At 45.3% G+C, this 18923-nt stretch overlaps 14 non-coding genes across 14 annotated transcripts; all 14 read right to left on the bottom strand.

Annotated features, from left to right (window-relative positions):
* Nucleotides 1–769: 769 nt before the first annotated feature.
* On the bottom strand, nt 770–960 carry LOC141159078 (U2 spliceosomal RNA). Its single transcript, XR_012249092.1, has one exon. It is a non-coding gene; the product is annotated as a U2 spliceosomal RNA (small nuclear RNA).
* Nucleotides 961–2078: 1118 nt separating this feature from the next.
* Nucleotides 2079–2269, bottom strand: LOC141159077 (U2 spliceosomal RNA). Its single transcript, XR_012249091.1, has one exon. It is a non-coding gene; the product is annotated as a U2 spliceosomal RNA (small nuclear RNA).
* Nucleotides 2270–3387: 1118 nt separating this feature from the next.
* Nucleotides 3388–3578, bottom strand: LOC141159075 (U2 spliceosomal RNA). The gene has a single exon (XR_012249089.1). It is a non-coding gene; the product is annotated as a U2 spliceosomal RNA (small nuclear RNA).
* A 1119-nt stretch (nt 3579–4697) lies between these two features.
* Nucleotides 4698–4888, bottom strand: LOC141159881 (U2 spliceosomal RNA). Its single transcript, XR_012249875.1, has one exon. It is a non-coding gene; the product is annotated as a U2 spliceosomal RNA (small nuclear RNA).
* A 1120-nt stretch (nt 4889–6008) lies between these two features.
* Nucleotides 6009–6199, bottom strand: LOC141159074 (U2 spliceosomal RNA). Its single transcript, XR_012249088.1, has one exon. It is a non-coding gene; the product is annotated as a U2 spliceosomal RNA (small nuclear RNA).
* A 1120-nt stretch (nt 6200–7319) lies between these two features.
* On the bottom strand, nt 7320–7510 carry LOC141159477 (U2 spliceosomal RNA). Its single transcript, XR_012249483.1, has one exon. It is a non-coding gene; the product is annotated as a U2 spliceosomal RNA (small nuclear RNA).
* A 1118-nt stretch (nt 7511–8628) lies between these two features.
* Nucleotides 8629–8819, bottom strand: LOC141159073 (U2 spliceosomal RNA). Its single transcript, XR_012249087.1, has one exon. It is a non-coding gene; the product is annotated as a U2 spliceosomal RNA (small nuclear RNA).
* A 1119-nt stretch (nt 8820–9938) lies between these two features.
* Nucleotides 9939–10129, bottom strand: LOC141159072 (U2 spliceosomal RNA). Its single transcript, XR_012249086.1, has one exon. It is a non-coding gene; the product is annotated as a U2 spliceosomal RNA (small nuclear RNA).
* A 1120-nt stretch (nt 10130–11249) lies between these two features.
* LOC141159071 (U2 spliceosomal RNA) lies at nt 11250–11440 on the bottom strand. Its single transcript, XR_012249085.1, has one exon. It is a non-coding gene; the product is annotated as a U2 spliceosomal RNA (small nuclear RNA).
* A 1121-nt stretch (nt 11441–12561) lies between these two features.
* On the bottom strand, nt 12562–12752 carry LOC141159070 (U2 spliceosomal RNA). The gene has a single exon (XR_012249084.1). It is a non-coding gene; the product is annotated as a U2 spliceosomal RNA (small nuclear RNA).
* Nucleotides 12753–13872: 1120 nt separating this feature from the next.
* LOC141159069 (U2 spliceosomal RNA) lies at nt 13873–14063 on the bottom strand. Its single transcript, XR_012249083.1, has one exon. It is a non-coding gene; the product is annotated as a U2 spliceosomal RNA (small nuclear RNA).
* A 1117-nt stretch (nt 14064–15180) lies between these two features.
* LOC141159068 (U2 spliceosomal RNA) lies at nt 15181–15371 on the bottom strand. The gene has a single exon (XR_012249082.1). It is a non-coding gene; the product is annotated as a U2 spliceosomal RNA (small nuclear RNA).
* Nucleotides 15372–16490: 1119 nt separating this feature from the next.
* On the bottom strand, nt 16491–16681 carry LOC141159067 (U2 spliceosomal RNA). The gene has a single exon (XR_012249081.1). It is a non-coding gene; the product is annotated as a U2 spliceosomal RNA (small nuclear RNA).
* A 1118-nt stretch (nt 16682–17799) lies between these two features.
* On the bottom strand, nt 17800–17990 carry LOC141159066 (U2 spliceosomal RNA). The gene has a single exon (XR_012249080.1). It is a non-coding gene; the product is annotated as a U2 spliceosomal RNA (small nuclear RNA).
* Nucleotides 17991–18923: the final 933 nt, after the last annotated feature.

The following is an 18923-nucleotide window of genomic DNA, read 5'->3' as shown; positions in this document are numbered from 1 at the left end:
TCCAGCAGCAGACTGAAGGTGGCTGCTGCTGTGCGCAGGTATATAAAGGCTCAGAGCCTATTATGACACGCGCAGCCAGCGTTCCATTGCCACATTCCGTCTACTGCAGGCGGGATACCTGGATGGCTGAATGTCACTGAGAAGCTCACAGAGACCGCCATAAGCAACAGTTTAAAAGAATGCCACAGACTAATCAACCAAACTTTTTGGGTTGGTTTCTCTTTTATAGTCTGCAGGCATTAAATGAAAGAAGTCAGTGTTCCAGCAGAGGGAGACAACGTTTCAGAAAAGGCATTGTAGCAAACCAAAAAAGAAATTTTAAGCGCAGCAGAGTAACCAGCTCACATACCTGTTAGCTCAGGTGAGTTTAAAAGGCTGCTGTTGATAACAAGGGCATTTGCTAAATAGATGGTGTGTGTGCAACAATATACTGAAAGGTCAATTATATTGTGCAGCTTATCTCACCACCTGTAGTTATTTAGGTGAAAGCTCCAAAATGCTTGCCTAATATGTCTGTTTATCCAAAAGGAAGTATAGAGGGAGAGCTAGATAGATAGCATTGCATTACATTACATGGCAATGCAATGCACAGTTGCTGAAGTTGAACCAAAATGAGCTTGTCATCTGGCTTCTGCAACTTTTAACATGAAAAATCCAATGAGGAGAAGAAAAGCAAAGCCAAAGAGTCCATCCCAAAATCCGACAAACAAGCCAAATGAACAAAAAGCATTGAATTCAATTCTTTCTGATTTTAGAAACTGCATTAAAGAAGGGGTGCACCGGTCCTGGAGATACTGCAATACCAGGTCAATGCGTGGAGTGGACAGAGCAAGCTCTTTTTCCATCTCCCTGTTCTAAAAATCCATTTAATATATGGTCCCCAGATAGGGGACGTATCAGATATTAAACTGATAAGAACAGATACTACACTTGATCTTAGCCAAAAGGCCGAGAAGCGATAACCAGAATTGGTTTCCGACTACGGTGCCACCCAAGGATTCTGAAAAGTCCATTTGTGGAGATGGCCACCTGGACTCCCGTTAAGAAGACATGCTGTCAACCTCTAGATCCCTCACATGCCTGCACTTTTCGGCTTGCTGCTGCTGCAATCCACGCGTTTTAGATCTGCATAACTCCACCTCTTTTAGCACAGTACCCTCAACCCCCGGCTGTTCCCACCCGCCTCAACACCGTTGGAAGGGAGGAGAACCAATTAAGGCGGGGGGGGGGTGGAACGAGCAGCTGTCTACCCTTAGCAGGAGGGTTGCTGATTAATTACCTCTCCTGCTGCTGCTGCTGCTGCTGGCTGTCCAGCAGCAGACTGAAGGTGGCTGCTGCTGTGCGCAGGTATATAAAGGCTCAGAGCCTATTATGACACGCGCAGCCAGCGTTCCATTGCCACATTCCGTCTACTGCAGGCGGGATACCTGGATGGCTGAATGTCACTGAGAAGCTCACAGAGACCGCCATAAGCAACAGTTTAAAAGAATGCCACAGACTAATCAACCAAACTTTTTGGGTTGGTTTCTCTTTTATAGTCTGCAGGCATTAAATGAAAGAAGTCAGTGTTCCAGCAGAGGGAGACAACGTTTCAGAAAAGGCATTGTAGCAAACCAAAAAAGAAATTTTAAGCGCAGCAGAGTAACCAGCTCACATACCTGTTAGCTCAGGTGAGTTTAAAAGGCTGCTGTTGATAACAAGGGCATTTGCTAAATAGATGGTGTGTGTGCAACAATATTCTGAAAGGTCAATTATATTGTGCAGCTTATCTCACCACCTGTAGTTATTTAGGTGAAAGCTCCAAAATGCTTGCCTAATATGTCTGTTTATCCAAAAGGAAGTATAGAGGGAGAGCTAGATAGATAGCATTGCATTACATTACATGGCAATGCAATGCACAGTTGCTGAAGTTGAACCAAAATGAGCTTGTCATCTGGCTTCTGCAACTTTTAACATGAAAAATCCAATGAGGAGAAGAAAAGCAAAGCCAAAGAGTCCATCCCAAAATCCGACAAACAAGCCAAATGAACAAAAAGCATTGAATTCAATTCTTTCTGATTTTAGAAACTGCATTAAAGAAGGGGTGCACCGGTCCTGGAGATACTGCAATACCAGGTCAATGCGTGGAGTGGACAGAGCAAGCTCTTTTTCCATCTCCCTGTTCTAAAAATCCATTTAATATATGGTCCCCAGATAGGGGACGTATCAGATATTAAACTGATAAGAACAGATACTACACTTGATCTTAGCCAAAAGGCCGAGAAGCGATAACCAGAATTGGTTTCCGACTACGGTGCCACCCAAGGATTCTGAAAAGTCCATTTGTGGAGATGGCCACCTGGACTCCCGTTAAGAAGACATGCTGTCAACCTCTAGATCCCTCACATGCCTGCACTTTTCGGCTTGCTGCTGCTGCAATCCACGCGTTTTAGATCTGCATAACTCCACCTCTTTTAGCACAGTACCCTCAACCCCCGGCTGTTCCCACCCGCCTCAACACCGTTGGAAGGGAGGAGAACCAATTAAGGCGGGGGGGGGGTGGAACGAGCAGCTGTCTACCCTTAGCAGGAGGGTTGCTGATTAATTACCTCTCCTGCTGCTGCTGCTGCTGCTGGCTGTCCAGCAGCAGACTGAAGGTGGCTGCTGCTGTGCGCAGGTATATAAAGGCTCAGAGCCTATTATGACACGCGCAGCCAGCGTTCCATTGCCACATTCCGTCTACTGCAGGCGGGATACCTGGATGGCTGAATGTCACTGAGAAGCTCACAGAGACCGCCATAAGCAACAGTTTAAAAGAATGCCACAGACTAATCAACCAAACTTTTTGGGTTGGTTTCTCTTTTATAGTCTGCAGGCATTAAATGAAAGAAGTCAGTGTTCCAGCAGAGGGAGACAACGTTTCAGAAAAGGCATTGTAGCAAACCAAAAAAGAAATTTTAAGCGCAGCAGAGTAACCAGCTCACATACCTGTTAGCTCAGGTGAGTTTAAAAGGCTGCTGTTGATAACAAGGGCATTTGCTAAATAGATGGTGTGTGTGCAACAATATACTGAAAGGTCAATTATATTGTGCAGCTTATCTCACCACCTGTAGTTATTTAGGTGAAAGCTCCAAAATGCTTGCCTAATATGTCTGTTTATCCAAAAGGAAGTATAGAGGGAGAGCTAGATAGATAGCATTGCATTACATTACATGGCAATGCAATGCACAGTTGCTGAAGTTGAACCAAAATGAGCTTGTCATCTGGCTTCTGCAACTTTTAACATGAAAAATCCAATGAGGAGAAGAAAAGCAAAGCCAAAGAGTCCATCCCAAAATCCGACAAACAAGCCAAATGAACAAAAAGCATTGAATTCAATTCTTTCTGATTTTAGAAACTGCATTAAAGAAGGGGTGCACCGGTCCTGGAGATACTGCAATACCAGGTCAATGCGTGGAGTGGACAGAGCAAGCTCTTTTTCCATCTCCCTGTTCTAAAAATCCATTTAATATATGGTCCCCAGATAGGGGACGTATCAGATATTAAACTGATAAGAACAGATACTACACTTGATCTTAGCCAAAAGGCCGAGAAGCGATAACCAGAATTGGTTTCCGACTACGGTGCCACCCAAGGATTCTGAAAAGTCCATTTGTGGAGATGGCCACCTGGACTCCCGTTAAGAAGACATGCTGTCAACCTCTAGATCCCTCACATGCCTGCACTTTTCGGCTTGCTGCTGCTGCAATCCACGCGTTTTAGATCTGCATAACTCCACCTCTTTTAGCACAGTACCCTCAACCCCCGGCTGTTCCCACCCGCCTCAACACCGTTGGAAGGGAGGAGAACCAATTAAGGCGGGGGGGGGGGTGGAACGAGCAGCTGTCTACCCTTAGCAGGAGGGTTGCTGATTAATTACCTCTCCTGCTGCTGCTGCTGCTGCTGGCTGTCCAGCAGCAGACTGAAGGTGGCTGCTGCTGTGCGCAGGTATATAAAGGCTCAGAGCCTATTATGACACGCGCAGCCAGCGTTCCATTGCCACATTCCGTCTACTGCAGGCGGGATACCTGGATGGCTGAATGTCACTGAGAAGCTCACAGAGACCGCCATAAGCAACAGTTTAAAAGAATGCCACAGACTAATCAACCAAACTTTTTGGGTTGGTTTCTCTTTTATAGTCTGCAGGCATTAAATGAAAGAAGTCAGTGTTCCAGCAGAGGGAGACAACGTTTCAGAAAAGGCATTGTAGCAAACCAAAAAAGAAATGTTAAGCGCAGCAGAGTAACCAGCTCACATACCTGTTAGCTCAGGTGAGTTTAAAAGGCTGCTGTTGATAACAAGGGCATTTGCTAAATAGATGGTGTGTGTGCAACAATATACTGAAAGGTCAATTATATTGTGCAGCTTATCTCACCACCTGTAGTTATTTAGGTGAAAGCTCCAAAATGCTTGCCTAATATGTCTGTTTATCCAAAAGGAAGTATAGAGGGAGAGCTAGATAGATAGCATTGCATTACATTACATGGCAATGCAATGCACAGTTGCTGAAGTTGAACCAAAATGAGCTTGTCATCTGGCTTCTGCAACTTTTAACATGAAAAATCCAATGAGGAGAAGAAAAGCAAAGCCAAAGAGTCCATCCCAAAATCCGACAAACAAGCCAAATGAACAAAAAGCATTGAATTCAATTCTTTCTGATTTTAGAAACTGCATTAAAGAAGGGGTGCACCGGTCCTGGAGATACTGCAATACCAGGTCAATGCGTGGAGTGGACAGAGCAAGCTCTTTTTCCATCTCCCTGTTCTAAAAATCCATTTAATATATGGTCCCCAGATAGGGTACGTATCAGATATTAAACTGATAAGAACAGATACTACACTTGATCTTAGCCAAAAGGCCGAGAAGCGATAACCAGAATTGGTTTCCGACTACGGTGCCACCCAAGGATTCTGAAAAGTCCATTTGTGGAGATGGCCACCTGGACTCCCGTTAAGAAGACATGCTGTCAACCTCTAGATCCCTCACATGCCTGCACTTTTCGACTTGCTGCTGCTGCAATCCACGCGTTTTAGATCTGCATAACTCCACCTCTTTTAGCACAGTACCCTCAACCCCCGGCTGTTCCCACCCGCCTCAACACCGTTGGAAGGGAGGAGAACCAATTAAGGCGGGGGGGGGGGGTGGAACGAGCAGCTGTCTACCCTTAGCAGGAGGGTTGCTGATTAATTACCTCTCCTGCTGCTGCTGCTGCTGCTGGCTGTCCAGCAGCAGACTGAAGGTGGCTGCTGCTGTGCGCAGGTATATAAAGGCTCAGAGCCTATTATGACACGCGCAGCCAGCGTTCCATTGCCACATTCCGTCTACTGCAGGCGGGATACCTGGATGGCTGAATGTCACTGAGAAGCTCACAGAGACCGCCATAAGCAACAGTTTAAAAGAATGCCACAGACTAATCAACCAAACTTTTTGGGTTGGTTTCTCTTTTATAGTCTGCAGGCATTAAATGAAAGAAGTCAGTGTTCCAGCAGAGGGAGACAACGTTTCAGAAAAGGCATTGTAGCAAACCAAAAAAGAAATTTTAAGCGCAGCAGAGTAACCAGCTCACATACCTGTTAGCTCAGGTGAGTTTAAAAGGCTGCTGTTGATAACAAGGGCATTTGCTAAATAGATGGTGTGTGTGCAACAATATACTGAAAGGTCAATTATATTGTGCAGCTTATCTCACCACCTGTAGTTATTTAGGTGAAAGCTCCAAAATGCTTGCCTAATATGTCTGTTTATCCAAAAGGAAGTATAGAGGGAGAGCTAGATAGATAGCATTGCATTACATTACATGGCAATGCAATGCACAGTTGCTGAAGTTGAACCAAAATGAGCTTGTCATCTGGCTTCTGCAACTTTTAACATGAAAAATCCAATGAGGAGAAGAAAAGCAAAGCCAAAGAGTCCATCCCAAAATCCGACAAACAAGCCAAATGAACAAAAAGCATTGAATTCAATTCTTTCTGATTTTAGAAACTGCATTAAAGAAGGGGTGCACCGGTCCTGGAGATACTGCAATACCAGGTCAATGCGTGGAGTGGACAGAGCAAGCTCTTTTTCCATCTCCCTGTTCTAAAAATCCATTTAATATATGGTCCCCAGATAGGGGACGTATCAGATATTAAACTGATAAGAACAGATACTACACTTGATCTTAGCCAAAAGGCCGAGAAGCGATAACCAGAATTGGTTTCCGACTACGGTGCCACCCAAGGATTCTGAAAAGTCCATTTGTGGAGATGGCCACCTGGACTCCCGTTAAGAAGACATGCTGTCAACCTCTAGATCCCTCACATGCCTGCACTTTTCGGCTTGCTGCTGCTGCAATCCACGCGTTTTAGATCTGCATAACTCCACCTCTTTTAGCACAGTACCCTCAACCCCCGGCTGTTCCCACCCGCCTCAACACCGTTGGAAGGGAGGAGAACCAATTAAGGCGGGGGGGGGGGGGGGTGGAACGAGCAGCTGTCTACCCTTAGCAGGAGGGTTGCTGATTAATTACCTCTCCTGCTGCTGCTGCTGCTGGCTGTCCAGCAGCAGACTGAAGGTGGCTGCTGCTGTGCGCGGGTATATAAAGGCTCAGAGCCTATTATGACACGCGCAGCCAGCGTTCCATTGCCACATTCCGTCTACTGCAGGCGGGATACCTGGATGGCTGAATGTCACTGAGAAGCTCACAGAGACCGCCATAAGCAACAGTTTAAAAGAATGCCACAGACTAATCAACCAAACTTTTTGGGTTGGTTTCTCTTTTATAGTCTGCAGGCATTAAATGAAAGAAGTCAGTGTTCCAGCAGAGGGAGACAACGTTTCAGAAAAGGCATTGTAGCAAACCAAAAAAGAAATTTTAAGCGCAGCAGAGTAACCAGCTCACATACCTGTTAGCTCAGGTGAGTTTAAAAGGCTGCTGTTGATAACAAGGGCATTTGCTAAATAGATGGTGTGTGTGCAACAATATACTGAAAGGTCAATTATATTGTGCAGCTTATCTCACCACCTGTAGTTATTTAGGTGAAAGCTCCAAAATGCTTGCCTAATATGTCTGTTTATCCAAAAGGAAGTATAGAGGGAGAGCTAGATAGATAGCATTGCATTACATTACATGGCAATGCAATGCACAGTTGCTGAAGTTGAACCAAAATGAGCTTGTCATCTGGCTTCTGCAACTTTTAACATGAAAAATCCAATGAGGAGAAGAAAAGCAAAGCCAAAGAGTCCATCCCAAAATCCGACAAACAAGCCAAATGAACAAAAAGCATTGAATTCAATTCTTTCTGATTTTAGAAACTGCATTAAAGAAGGGGTGCACCGGTCCTGGAGATACTGCAATACCAGGTCAATGCGTGGAGTGGACAGAGCAAGCTCTTTTTCCATCTCCCTGTTCTAAAAATCCATTTAATATATGGTCCCCAGATAGGGGACGTATCAGATATTAAACTGATAAGAACAGATACTACACTTGATCTTAGCCAAAAGGCCGAGAAGTGATAACCAGAATTGGTTTCCGACTACGGTGCCACCCAAGGATTCTGAAAAGTCCATTTGTGGAGATGGCCACCTGGACTCCCGTTAAGAAGACATGCTGTCAACCTCTAGATCCCTCACATGCCTGCACTTTTCGGCTTGCTGCTGCTGCAATCCACGCGTTTTAGATCTGCATAACTCCACCTCTTTTAGCACAGTACCCTCAACCCCCGGCTGTTCCCACCCGCCTCAACACCGTTGGAAGGGAGGAGAACCAATTAAGGCGGGGGGGGGGTGGAACGAGCAGCTGTCTACCCTTAGCAGGAGGGTTGCTGATTAATTACCTCTCCTGCTGCTGCTGCTGCTGCTGGCTGTCCAGCAGCAGACTGAAGGTGGCTGCTGCTGTGCGCAGGTATATAAAGGCTCAGAGCCTATTATGACACGCGCAGCCAGCGTTCCATTGCCACATTCCGTCTACTGCAGGCGGGATACCTGGATGGCTGAATGTCACTGAGAAGCTCACAGAGACCGCCATAAGCAACAGTTTAAAAGAATGCCACAGACTAATCAACCAAACTTTTTGGGTTGGTTTCTCTTTTATAGTCTGCAGGCATTAAATGAAAGAAGTCAGTGTTCCAGCAGAGGGAGACAACGTTTCAGAAAAGGCATTGTAGCAAACCAAAAAAGAAATTTTAAGCGCAGCAGAGTAACCAGCTCACATACCTGTTAGCTCAGGTGAGTTTAAAAGGCTGCTGTTGATAACAAGGGCATTTGCTAAATAGATGGTGTGTGTGCAACAATATACTGAAAGGTCAATTATATTGTGCAGCTTATCTCACCACCTGTAGTTATTTAGGTGAAAGCTCCAAAATGCTTGCCTAATATGTCTGTTTATCCAAAAGGAAGTATAGAGGGAGAGCTAGATAGATAGCATTGCATTACATTACATGGCAATGCAATGCACAGTTGCTGAAGTTGAACCAAAATGAGCTTGTCATCTGGCTTCTGCAACTTTTAACATGAAAAATCCAATGAGGAGAAGAAAAGCAAAGCCAAAGAGTCCATCCCAAAATCCGACAAACAAGCCAAATGAACAAAAAGCATTGAATTCAATTCTTTCTGATTTTAGAAACTGCATTAAAGAAGGGGTGCACCGGTCCTGGAGATACTGCAATACCAGGTCAATGCGTGGAGTGGACAGAGCAAGCTCTTTTTCCATCTCCCTGTTCTAAAAATCCATTTAATATATGGTCCCCAGATAGGGGACGTATCAGATATTAAACTGATAAGAACAGATACTACACTTGATCTTAGCCAAAAGGCCGAGAAGCGATAACCAGAATTGGTTTCCGACTACGGTGCCACCCAAGGATTCTGAAAAGTCCATTTGTGGAGATGGCCACCTGGACTCCCGTTAAGAAGACATGCTGTCAACCTCTAGATCCCTCACATGCCTGCACTTTTCGGCTTGCTGCTGCTGCAATCCACGCGTTTTAGATCTGCATAACTCCACCTCTTTTAGCACAGTACCCTCAACCCCCGGCTGTTCCCACCCGCCTCAACACCGTTGGAAGGGAGGAGAACCAATTAAGGCGGGGGGGGGGGTGGAACGAGCAGCTGTCTACCCTTAGCAGGAGGGTTGCTGATTAATTACCTCTCCTGCTGCTGCTGCTGCTGCTGGCTGTCCAGCAGCAGACTGAAGGTGGCTGCTGCTGTGCGCAGGTATATAAAGGCTCAGAGCCTATTATGACACGCGCAGCCAGCGTTCCATTGCCACATTCCGTCTACTGCAGGCGGGATACCTGGATGGCTGAATGTCACTGAGAAGCTCACAGAGACCGCCATAAGCAACAGTTTAAAAGAATGCCACAGACTAATCAACCAAACTTTTTGGGTTGGTTTCTCTTTTATAGTCTGCAGGCATTAAATGAAAGAAGTCAGTGTTCCAGCAGAGGGAGACAACGTTTCAGAAAAGGCATTGTAGCAAACCAAAAAAGAAATTTTAAGCGCAGCAGAGTAACCAGCTCACATACCTGTTAGCTCAGGTGAGTTTAAAAGGCTGCTGTTGATAACAAGGGCATTTGCTAAATAGATGGTGTGTGTGCAACAATATACTGAAAGGTCAATTATATTGTGCAGCTTATCTCACCACCTGTAGTTATTTAGGTGAAAGCTCCAAAATGCTTGCCTAATATGTCTGTTTATCCAAAAGGAAGTATAGAGGGAGAGCTAGATAGATAGCATTGCATTACATTACATGGCAATGCAATGCACAGTTGCTGAAGTTGAACCAAAATGAGCTTGTCATCTGGCTTCTGCAACTTTTAACATGAAAAATCCAATGAGGAGAAGAAAAGCAAAGCCAAAGAGTCCATCCCAAAATCCGACAAACAAGCCAAATGAACAAAAAGCATTGAATTCAATTCTTTCTGATTTTAGAAACTGCATTAAAGAAGGGGTGCACCGGTCCTGGAGATACTGCAATACCAGGTCAATGCGTGGAGTGGACAGAGCAAGCTCTTTTTCCATCTCCCTGTTCTAAAAATCCATTTAATATATGGTCCCCAGATAGGGGACGTATCAGATATTAAACTGATAAGAACAGATACTACACTTGATCTTAGCCAAAAGGCCGAGAAGCGATAACCAGAATTGGTTTCCGACTACGGTGCCACCCAAGGATTCTGAAAAGTCCATTTGTGGAGATGGCCACCTGGACTCCCGTTAAGAAGACATGCTGTCAACCTCTAGATCCCTCACATGCCTGCACTTTTCGGCTTGCTGCTGCTGCAATCCACGCGTTTTAGATCTGCATAACTCCACCTCTTTTAGCACAGTACCCTCAACCCCCGGCTGTTCCCACCCGCCTCAACACCGTTGGAAGGGAGGAGAACCAATTAAGGCGGGGGGGGGGGGTGGAACGAGCAGCTGTCTACCCTTAGCAGGAGGGTTGCTGATTAATTACCTCTCCTGCTGCTGCTGCTGCTGCTGGCTGTCCAGCAGCAGACTGAAGGTGGCTGCTGCTGTGCGCAGGTATATAAAGGCTCAGAGCCTATTATGACACGCGCAGCCAGCGTTCCATTGCCACATTCCGTCTACTGCAGGCGGGATACCTGGATGGCTGAATGTCACTGAGAAGCTCACAGAGACCGCCATAAGCAACAGTTTAAAAGAATGCCACAGACTAATCAACCAAACTTTTTGGGTTGGTTTCTCTTTTATAGTCTGCAGGCATTAAATGAAAGAAGTCAGTGTTCCAGCAGAGGGAGACAACGTTTCAGAAAAGGCATTGTAGCAAACCAAAAAAGAAATTTTAAGCGCAGCAGAGTAACCAGCTCACATACCTGTTAGCTCAGGTGAGTTTAAAAGGCTGCTGTTGATAACAAGGGCATTTGCTAAATAGATGGTGTGTGTGCAACAATATACTGAAAGGTCAATTATATTGTGCAGCTTATCTCACCACCTGTAGTTATTTAGGTGAAAGCTCCAAAATGCTTGCCTAATATGTCTGTTTATCCAAAAGGAAGTATAGAGGGAGAGCTAGATAGATAGCATTGCATTACATTACATGGCAATGCAATGCACAGTTGCTGAAGTTGAACCAAAATGAGCTTGTCATCTGGCTTCTGCAACTTTTAACATGAAAAATCCAATGAGGAGAAGAAAAGCAAAGCCAAAGAGTCCATCCCAAAATCCGACAAACAAGCCAAATGAACAAAAAGCATTGAATTCAATTCTTTCTGATTTTAGAAACTGCATTAAAGAAGGGGTGCACCGGTCCTGGAGATACTGCAATACCAGGTCAATGCGTGGAGTGGACAGAGCAAGCTCTTTTTCCATCTCCCTGTTCTAAAAATCCATTTAATATATGGTCCCCAGATAGGGGACGTATCAGATATTAAACTGATAAGAACAGATACTACACTTGATCTTAGCCAAAAGGCCGAGAAGCGATAACCAGAATTGGTTTCCGACTACGGTGCCACCCAAGGATTCTGAAAAGTCCATTTGTGGAGATGGCCACCTGGACTCCCGTTAAGAAGACATGCTGTCAACCTCTAGATCCCTCACATGCCTGCACTTTTCGGCTTGCTGCTGCTGCAATCCACGCGTTTTAGATCTGCATAACTCCACCTCTTTTAGCACAGTACCCTCAACCCCCGGCTGTTCCCACCCGCCTCAACACCGTTGGAAGGGAGGAGAACCAATTAAGGCGGGGGGAGGGGGGTGGAACGAGCAGCTGTCTACCCTTAGCAGGAGGGTTGCTGATTAATTACCTCTCCTGCTGCTGCTGCTGCTGCTGGCTGTCCAGCAGCAGACTGAAGGTGGCTGCTGCTGTGCGCAGGTATATAAAGGCTCAGAGCCTATTATGACACGCGCAGCCAGCGTTCCATTGCCACATTCCGTCTACTGCAGGCGGGATACCTGGATGGCTGAATGTCACTGAGAAGCTCACAGAGACCGCCATAAGCAACAGTTTAAAAGAATGCCACAGACTAATCAACCAAACTTTTTGGGTTGGTTTCTCTTTTATAGTCTGCAGGCATTAAATGAAAGAAGTCAGTGTTCCAGCAGAGGGAGACAACGTTTCAGAAAAGGCATTGTAGCAAACCAAAAAAGAAATTTTAAGCGCAGCAGAGTAACCAGCTCACATACCTGTTAGCTCAGGTGAGTTTAAAAGGCTGCTGTTGATAACAAGGGCATTTGCTAAATAGATGGTGTGTGTGCAACAATATACTGAAAGGTCAATTATATTGTGCAGCTTATCTCACCACCTGTAGTTATTTAGGTGAAAGCTCCAAAATGCTTGCCTAATATGTCTGTTTATCCAAAAGGAAGTATAGAGGGAGAGCTAGATAGATAGCATTGCATTACATTACATGGCAATGCAATGCACAGTTGCTGAAGTTGAACCAAAATGAGCTTGTCATCTGGCTTCTGCAACTTTTAACATGAAAAATCCAATGAGGAGAAGAAAAGCAAAGCCAAAGAGTCCATCCCAAAATCCGACAAACAAGCCAAATGAACAAAAAGCATTGAATTCAATTCTTTCTGATTTTAGAAACTGCATTAAAGAAGGGGTGCACCGGTCCTGGAGATACTGCAATACCAGGTCAATGCGTGGAGTGGACAGAGCAAGCTCTTTTTCCATCTCCCTGTTCTAAAAATCCATTTAATATATGGTCCCCAGATAGGGGACGTATCAGATATTAAACTGATAAGAACAGATACTACACTTGATCTTAGCCAAAAGGCCGAGAAGCGATAACCAGAATTGGTTTCCGACTACGGTGCCACCCAAGGATTCTGAAAAGTCCATTTGTGGAGATGGCCACCTGGACTCCCGTTAAGAAGACATGCTGTCAACCTCTAGATCCCTCACATGCCTGCACTTTTCGGCTTGCTGCTGCTGCAATCCACGCGTTTTAGATCTGCATAACTCCACCTCTTTTAGCACAGTACCCTCAACCCCCGGCTGTTCCCACCCGCCTCAACACCGTTGGAAGGGAGGAGAACCAATTAAGGCGGGGGGGGGGGGTGGAACGAGCAGCTGTCTACCCTTAGCAGGAGGGTTGCTGATTAATTACCTCTCCTGCTGCTGCTGCTGCTGCTGGCTGTCCAGCAGCAGACTGAAGGTGGCTGCTGCTGTGCGCAGGTATATAAAGGCTCAGAGCCTATTATGACACGCGCAGCCAGCGTTCCATTGCCACATTCCGTCTACTGCAGGCGGGATACCTGGATGGCTGAATGTCACTGAGAAGCTCACAGAGACCGCCATAAGCAACAGTTTAAAAGAATGCCACAGACTAATCAACCAAACTTTTTGGGTTGGTTTCTCTTTTATAGTCTGCAGGCATTAAATGAAAGAAGTCAGTGTTCCAGCAGAGGGAGACAACGTTTCAGAAAAGGCATTGTAGCAAGCCAAAAAAGAAATTTTAAGCGCAGCAGAGTAACCAGCTCACATACCTGTTAGCTCAGGTGAGTTTAAAAGGCTGCTGTTGATAACAAGGGCATTTGCTAAATAGATGGTGTGTGTGCAACAATATACTGAAAGGTCAATTATATTGTGCAGCTTATCTCACCACCTGTAGTTATTTAGGTGAAAGCTCCAAAATGCTTGCCTAATATGTCTGTTTATCCAAAAGGAAGTATAGAGGGAGAGCTAGATAGATAGCATTGCATTACATTACATGGCAATGCAATGCACAGTTGCTGAAGTTGAACCAAAATGAGCTTGTCATCTGGCTTCTGCAACTTTTAACATGAAAAATCCAATGAGGAGAAGAAAAGCAAAGCCAAAGAGTCCATCCCAAAATCCGACAAACAAGCCAAATGAACAAAAAGCATTGAATTCAATTCTTTCTGATTTTAGAAACTGCATTAAAGAAGGGGTGCACCGGTCCTGGAGATACTGCAATACCAGGTCAATGCGTGGAGTGGACAGAGCAAGCTCTTTTTCCATCTCCCTGTTCTAAAAATCCATTTAATATATGGTCCCCAGATAGGGGACGTATCAGATATTAAACTGATAAGAACAGATACTACACTTGATCTTAGCCAAAAGGCCGAGAAGCGATAACCAGAATTGGTTTCCGACTACGGTGCCACCCAAGGATTCTGAAAAGTCTATTTGTGGAGATGGCCACCTGGACTCCCGTTAAGAAGACATGCTGTCAACCTCTAGATCCCTCACATGCCTGCACTTTTCGGCTTGCTGCTGCTGCAATCCACGCGTTTTAGATCTGCATAACTCCACCTCTTTTAGCACAGTACCCTCAACCCCCGGCTGTTCCCACCCGCCTCAACACCGTTGGAAGGGAGGAGAACCAATTAAGGCGGGGGGGGGGGGTGGAACGAGCAGCTGTCTACCCTTAGCAGGAGGGTTGCTGATTAATTACCTCTCCTGCTGCTGCTGCTGCTGGCTGTCCAGCAGCAGACTGAAGGTGGCTGCTGCTGTGCGCAGGTATATAAAGGCTCAGAGCCTATTATGACACGCGCAGCCAGCGTTCCATTGCCACATTCCGTCTACTGCAGGCGGGATACCTGGATGGCTGAATGTCACTGAGAAGCTCACAGAGACCGCCATAAGCAACAGTTTAAAAGAATGCCACAGACTAATCAACCAAACTTTTTGGGTTGGTTTCTCTTTTATAGTCTGCAGGCATTAAATGAAAGAAGTCAGTGTTCCAGCAGAGGGAGACAACGTTTCAGAAAAGGCATTGTAGCAAACCAAAAAAGAAATTTTAAGCGCAGCAGAGTAACCAGCTCACATACCTGTTAGCTCAGGTGAGTTTAAAAGGCTGCTGTTGATAACAAGGGCATTTGCTAAATAGATGGTGTGTGTGCAACAATATACTGATAGGTCAATTATATTGTGCAGCTTATCTCACCACCTGTAGTTATTTAGGCAAGCATTTTGGAGCTTTCACCTAATATGTCTGTTTATCCAAAAGGAAGTATAGAGGGAGAGCTAGATAGATAGCATTGCATTACATTACATGGCAATGCAATGCACAGTTGCTGAAGTTGAACCAAAATGAGCTTGTCATCTGGCTTCTGCAACTTTTAACATGAAAAATCCAATGAGGAGAAGAAAAGCAAAGCCAAAGAGTCCATCCCAAAATCCGACAAACAAGCCAAATGAACAAAAAGCATTGAATTCAATTCTTTCTGATTTTAGAAACTGCATTAAAGAAGGGGTGCACCGGTCCTGGAGATACTGCAATACCAGGTCAATGCGTGGAGTGGACAGAGCAAGCTCTTTTTCCATCTCCCTGTTCTAAAAATCCATTTAATATATGGTCCCCAGATAGGGGACGTATCAGATATTAAACTGATAAGAACAGATACTACACTTGATCTTAGCCAAAAGGCCGAGAAGCGATAACCAGAATTGGTTTCCGACTACGGTGCCACCCAAGGATTCTGAAAAGTCCATTTGTGGAGATGGCCACCTGGACTCCCGTTAAGAAGACATGCTGTCAACCTCTAGATCCCTCACATGCCTGCACTTTTCGGCTTGCTGCTGCTGCAATCCACGCGTTTTAGATCTGCATAACTCCACCTCTTTTAGCACAGTACCCTCAACCCCCGGCTGTTCCCACCCGCCTCAACACCGTTGGAAGGGAGGAGAACCAATTAAGGCGGGGGGGGGGGTGGAACGAGCAGCTGTCTACCCTTAGCAGGAGGGTTGCTGATTAATTACCTCTCCTGCTGCTGCTGCTGCTGCTGGCTGTCCAGCAGCAGACTGAAGGTGGCTGCTGCTGTGCGCAGGTATATAAAGGCTCAGAGCCTATTATGACACGCGCAGCCAGCGTTCCATTGCCACATTCCGTCTACTGCAGGCGGGATACCTGGATGGCTGAATGTCACTGAGAAGCTCACAGAGACCGCCATAAGCAACAGTTTAAAAGAATGCCACAGACTAATCAACCAAACTTTTTGGGTTGGTTTCTCTTTTATAGTCTGCAGGCATTAAATGAAAGAAGTCAGTGTTCCAGCAGAGGGAGACAACGTTTCAGAAAAGGCATTGTAGCAAACCAAAAAAGAAATTTTAAGCGCAGCAGAGTAACCAGCTCACATACCTGTTAGCTCAGGTGAGTTTAAAAGGCTGCTGTTGATAACAAGGGCATTTGCTAAATAGATGGTGTGTGTGCAACAATATACTGAAAGGTCAATTATATTGTGCAGCTTATCTCACCACCTGTAGTTATTTAGGTGAAAGCTCCAAAATGCTTGCCTAATATGTCTGTTTATCCAAAAGGAAGTATAGAGGGAGAGCTAGATAGATAGCATTGCATTACATTACATGGCAATGCAATGCACAGTTGCTGAAGTTGAACCAAAATGAGCTTGTCATCTGGCTTCTGCAACTTTTAACATGAAAAATCCAATGAGGAGAAGAAAAGCAAAGCCAAAGAGTCCATCCCAAAATCCGACAAACAAGCCAAATGAACAAAAAGCATTGAATTCAATTCTTTCTGATTTTAGAAACTGCATTAAAGAAGGGGTGCACCGGTCCTGGAGATACTGCAATACCAGGTCAATGCGTGGAGTGGACAGAGCAAGCTCTTTTTCCATCTCCCTGTTCTAAAAATCCATTTAATATATGGTCCCCAGATAGGGGACGTATCAGATATTAAACTGATAAGAACAGATACTACACTTGATCTTAGCCAAAAGGCCGAGAAGCGATAACCAGAATTGGTTTCCGACTACGGTGCCACCCAAGGATTCTGAAAAGTCCATTTGTGGAGATGGCCACCTGGACTCCCGTTAAGAAGACATGCTGTCAACCTCTAGATCCCTCACATGCCTGCACTTTTCGGCTTGCTGCTGCTGCAATCCACGCGTTTTAGATCTGCATAACTCCACCTCTTTTAGCACAGTACCCTCAACCCCCGGCTGTTCCCACCCGCCTCAACACCGTTGGAAGGGAGGAGAACCAATTAAGGCGGGGGGGGGGTGGAACGAGCAGCTGTCTACCCTTAGCAGGAGGGTTGCTGATTAATTACCTCTCCTGCTGCTGCTGCTGCTGCTGGCTGTCCAGCAGCAGACTGAAGGTGGCTGCTGCTGTGCGCAGGTATATAAAGGCTCAGAGCCTATTATGACACGCGCAGCCAGCGTTCCATTGCCACATTCCGTCTACTGCAGGCGGGATACCTGGATGGCTGAATGTCACTGAGAAGCTCACAGAGACCGCCATAAGCAACAGTTTAAAAGAATGCCACAGACTAATCAACCAAACTTTTTGGGTTGGTTTCTCTTTTATAGTCTGCAGGCATTAAATGAAAGAAGTCAGTGTTCCAGCAGAGGGAGACAACGTTTCAGAAAAGGCATTGTAGCAAACCAAAAAAGAAATTTTAAGCGCAGCAGAGTAACCAGCTCACATACCTGTTAGCTCAGGTGAGTTTAAAAGGCTGCTGTTGATAACAAGGGCATTTGCTAAATAGATGGTGTGTGTGCAACAATATACTGAAAGGTCAATTATATTGTGCAGCTTATCTCACCACCTGTAGTTATTTAGGTGAAAGCTCCAAAATGCTTGCCTAATATGTCTGTTTATCCAAAAGGAAGTATAGAGGGAGAGCTAGATAGATAGCATTGCATTACATTACATGGCAATGCAATGCACAGTTGCTGAAGTTGAACCAAAATGAGCTTGTCATCTGGCTTCTGCAACTTTTAACATGAAAAATCCAATGAGGAGAAGAAAAGCAAAGCCAAAGAGTCCATCCCAAAATCCGACAAACAAGCCAAATGAACAAAAAGCATTGAATTCAATTCTTTCTGATTTTAGAAACTGCATTAAAGAAGGGGTGCACCGGTCCTGGAGATACTGCAATACCAGGTCAATGCGTGGAGTGGACAGAGCAAGCTCTTTTTCCATCTCCCTGTTCTAAAAATCCATTTAATATATGGTCCCCAGATAGGGGACGTATCAGATATTAAACTGATAAGAACAGATACTACACTTGATCTTAGCCAAAAGGCCGAGAAGCGATAACCAGAATTGGTTTCCGACTACGGTGCCACCCAAGGATTCTGAAAAGTCTATTTGTGGAGATGGCCACCTGGACTCCCGTTAAGAAGACATGCTGTCAACCTCTAGATCCCTCACATGCCTGCACTTTTCGGCTTGCTGCTGCTGCAATCCACGCGTTTTAGATCTGCATAACTCCACCTCTTTTAGCACAGTACCCTCAACCCCCGGCTGTTCCCACCCGCCTCAACACCGTTGGAAGGGAGGAGAACCAATTAAGGCGGGGGGGGGGGGGTGGAACGAGCAGCTGTCTACCCTTAGCAGGAGGGTTGCTGATTAATTACCTCTCCTGCTGCTGCTGCTGCTGCTGGCTGTCCAGCAGCAGACTGAAGGTGGCTGCTGCTGTGCGCAGGTATATAAAGGCTCAGAGCCTATTATGACACGCGCAGCCAGCGTTCCATTGCCACATTCCGTCTACTGCAGGCGGGATACCTGGATGGCTGAATGTCACTGAGAAGCTCACAGAGACCGCCATAAGCAACAGTTTAAAAGAATGCCACAGACTAATCAACCAAACTTTTTGGGTTGGTTTCTCTTTTATAGTCTGCAGGCATTAAATGAAAGAAGTCAGTGTTCCAGCAGAGGGAGACAACGTTTCAGAAAAGGCATTGTAGCAAACCAAAAAAGAAATTTTAAGCGCAGCAGAGTAACCAGCTCACATACCTGTTAGCTCAGGTGAGTTTAAAAGGCTGCTGTTGATAACAAGGGCATTTGCTAAATAGATGGTGTGTGTGCAACAATATACTGAAAGGTCAATTATATTGTGCAGCTTATCTCACCACCTGTAGTTATTTAGGCAAGCATTTTGGAGCTTTCACCTAATATGTCTGTTTATCCAAAAGGAAGTATAGAGGGAGAGCTAGATAGATAGCATTGCATTTCATTACATGGCAAT

This window comes from Phyllobates terribilis, unplaced genomic scaffold (assembly GCF_046119375.1).
Source record: "Phyllobates terribilis strain yellow unplaced genomic scaffold, ASM4611937v1 Scaffold_8__6_contigs__length_399053987, whole genome shotgun sequence".
Taxonomy (NCBI): Eukaryota; Metazoa; Chordata; class Amphibia; order Anura; family Dendrobatidae; genus Phyllobates; species Phyllobates terribilis.
The sequence above is the reverse complement of the archived record's forward strand: the minus strand, read 5'-3'. Positions and strand labels throughout refer to the sequence as shown.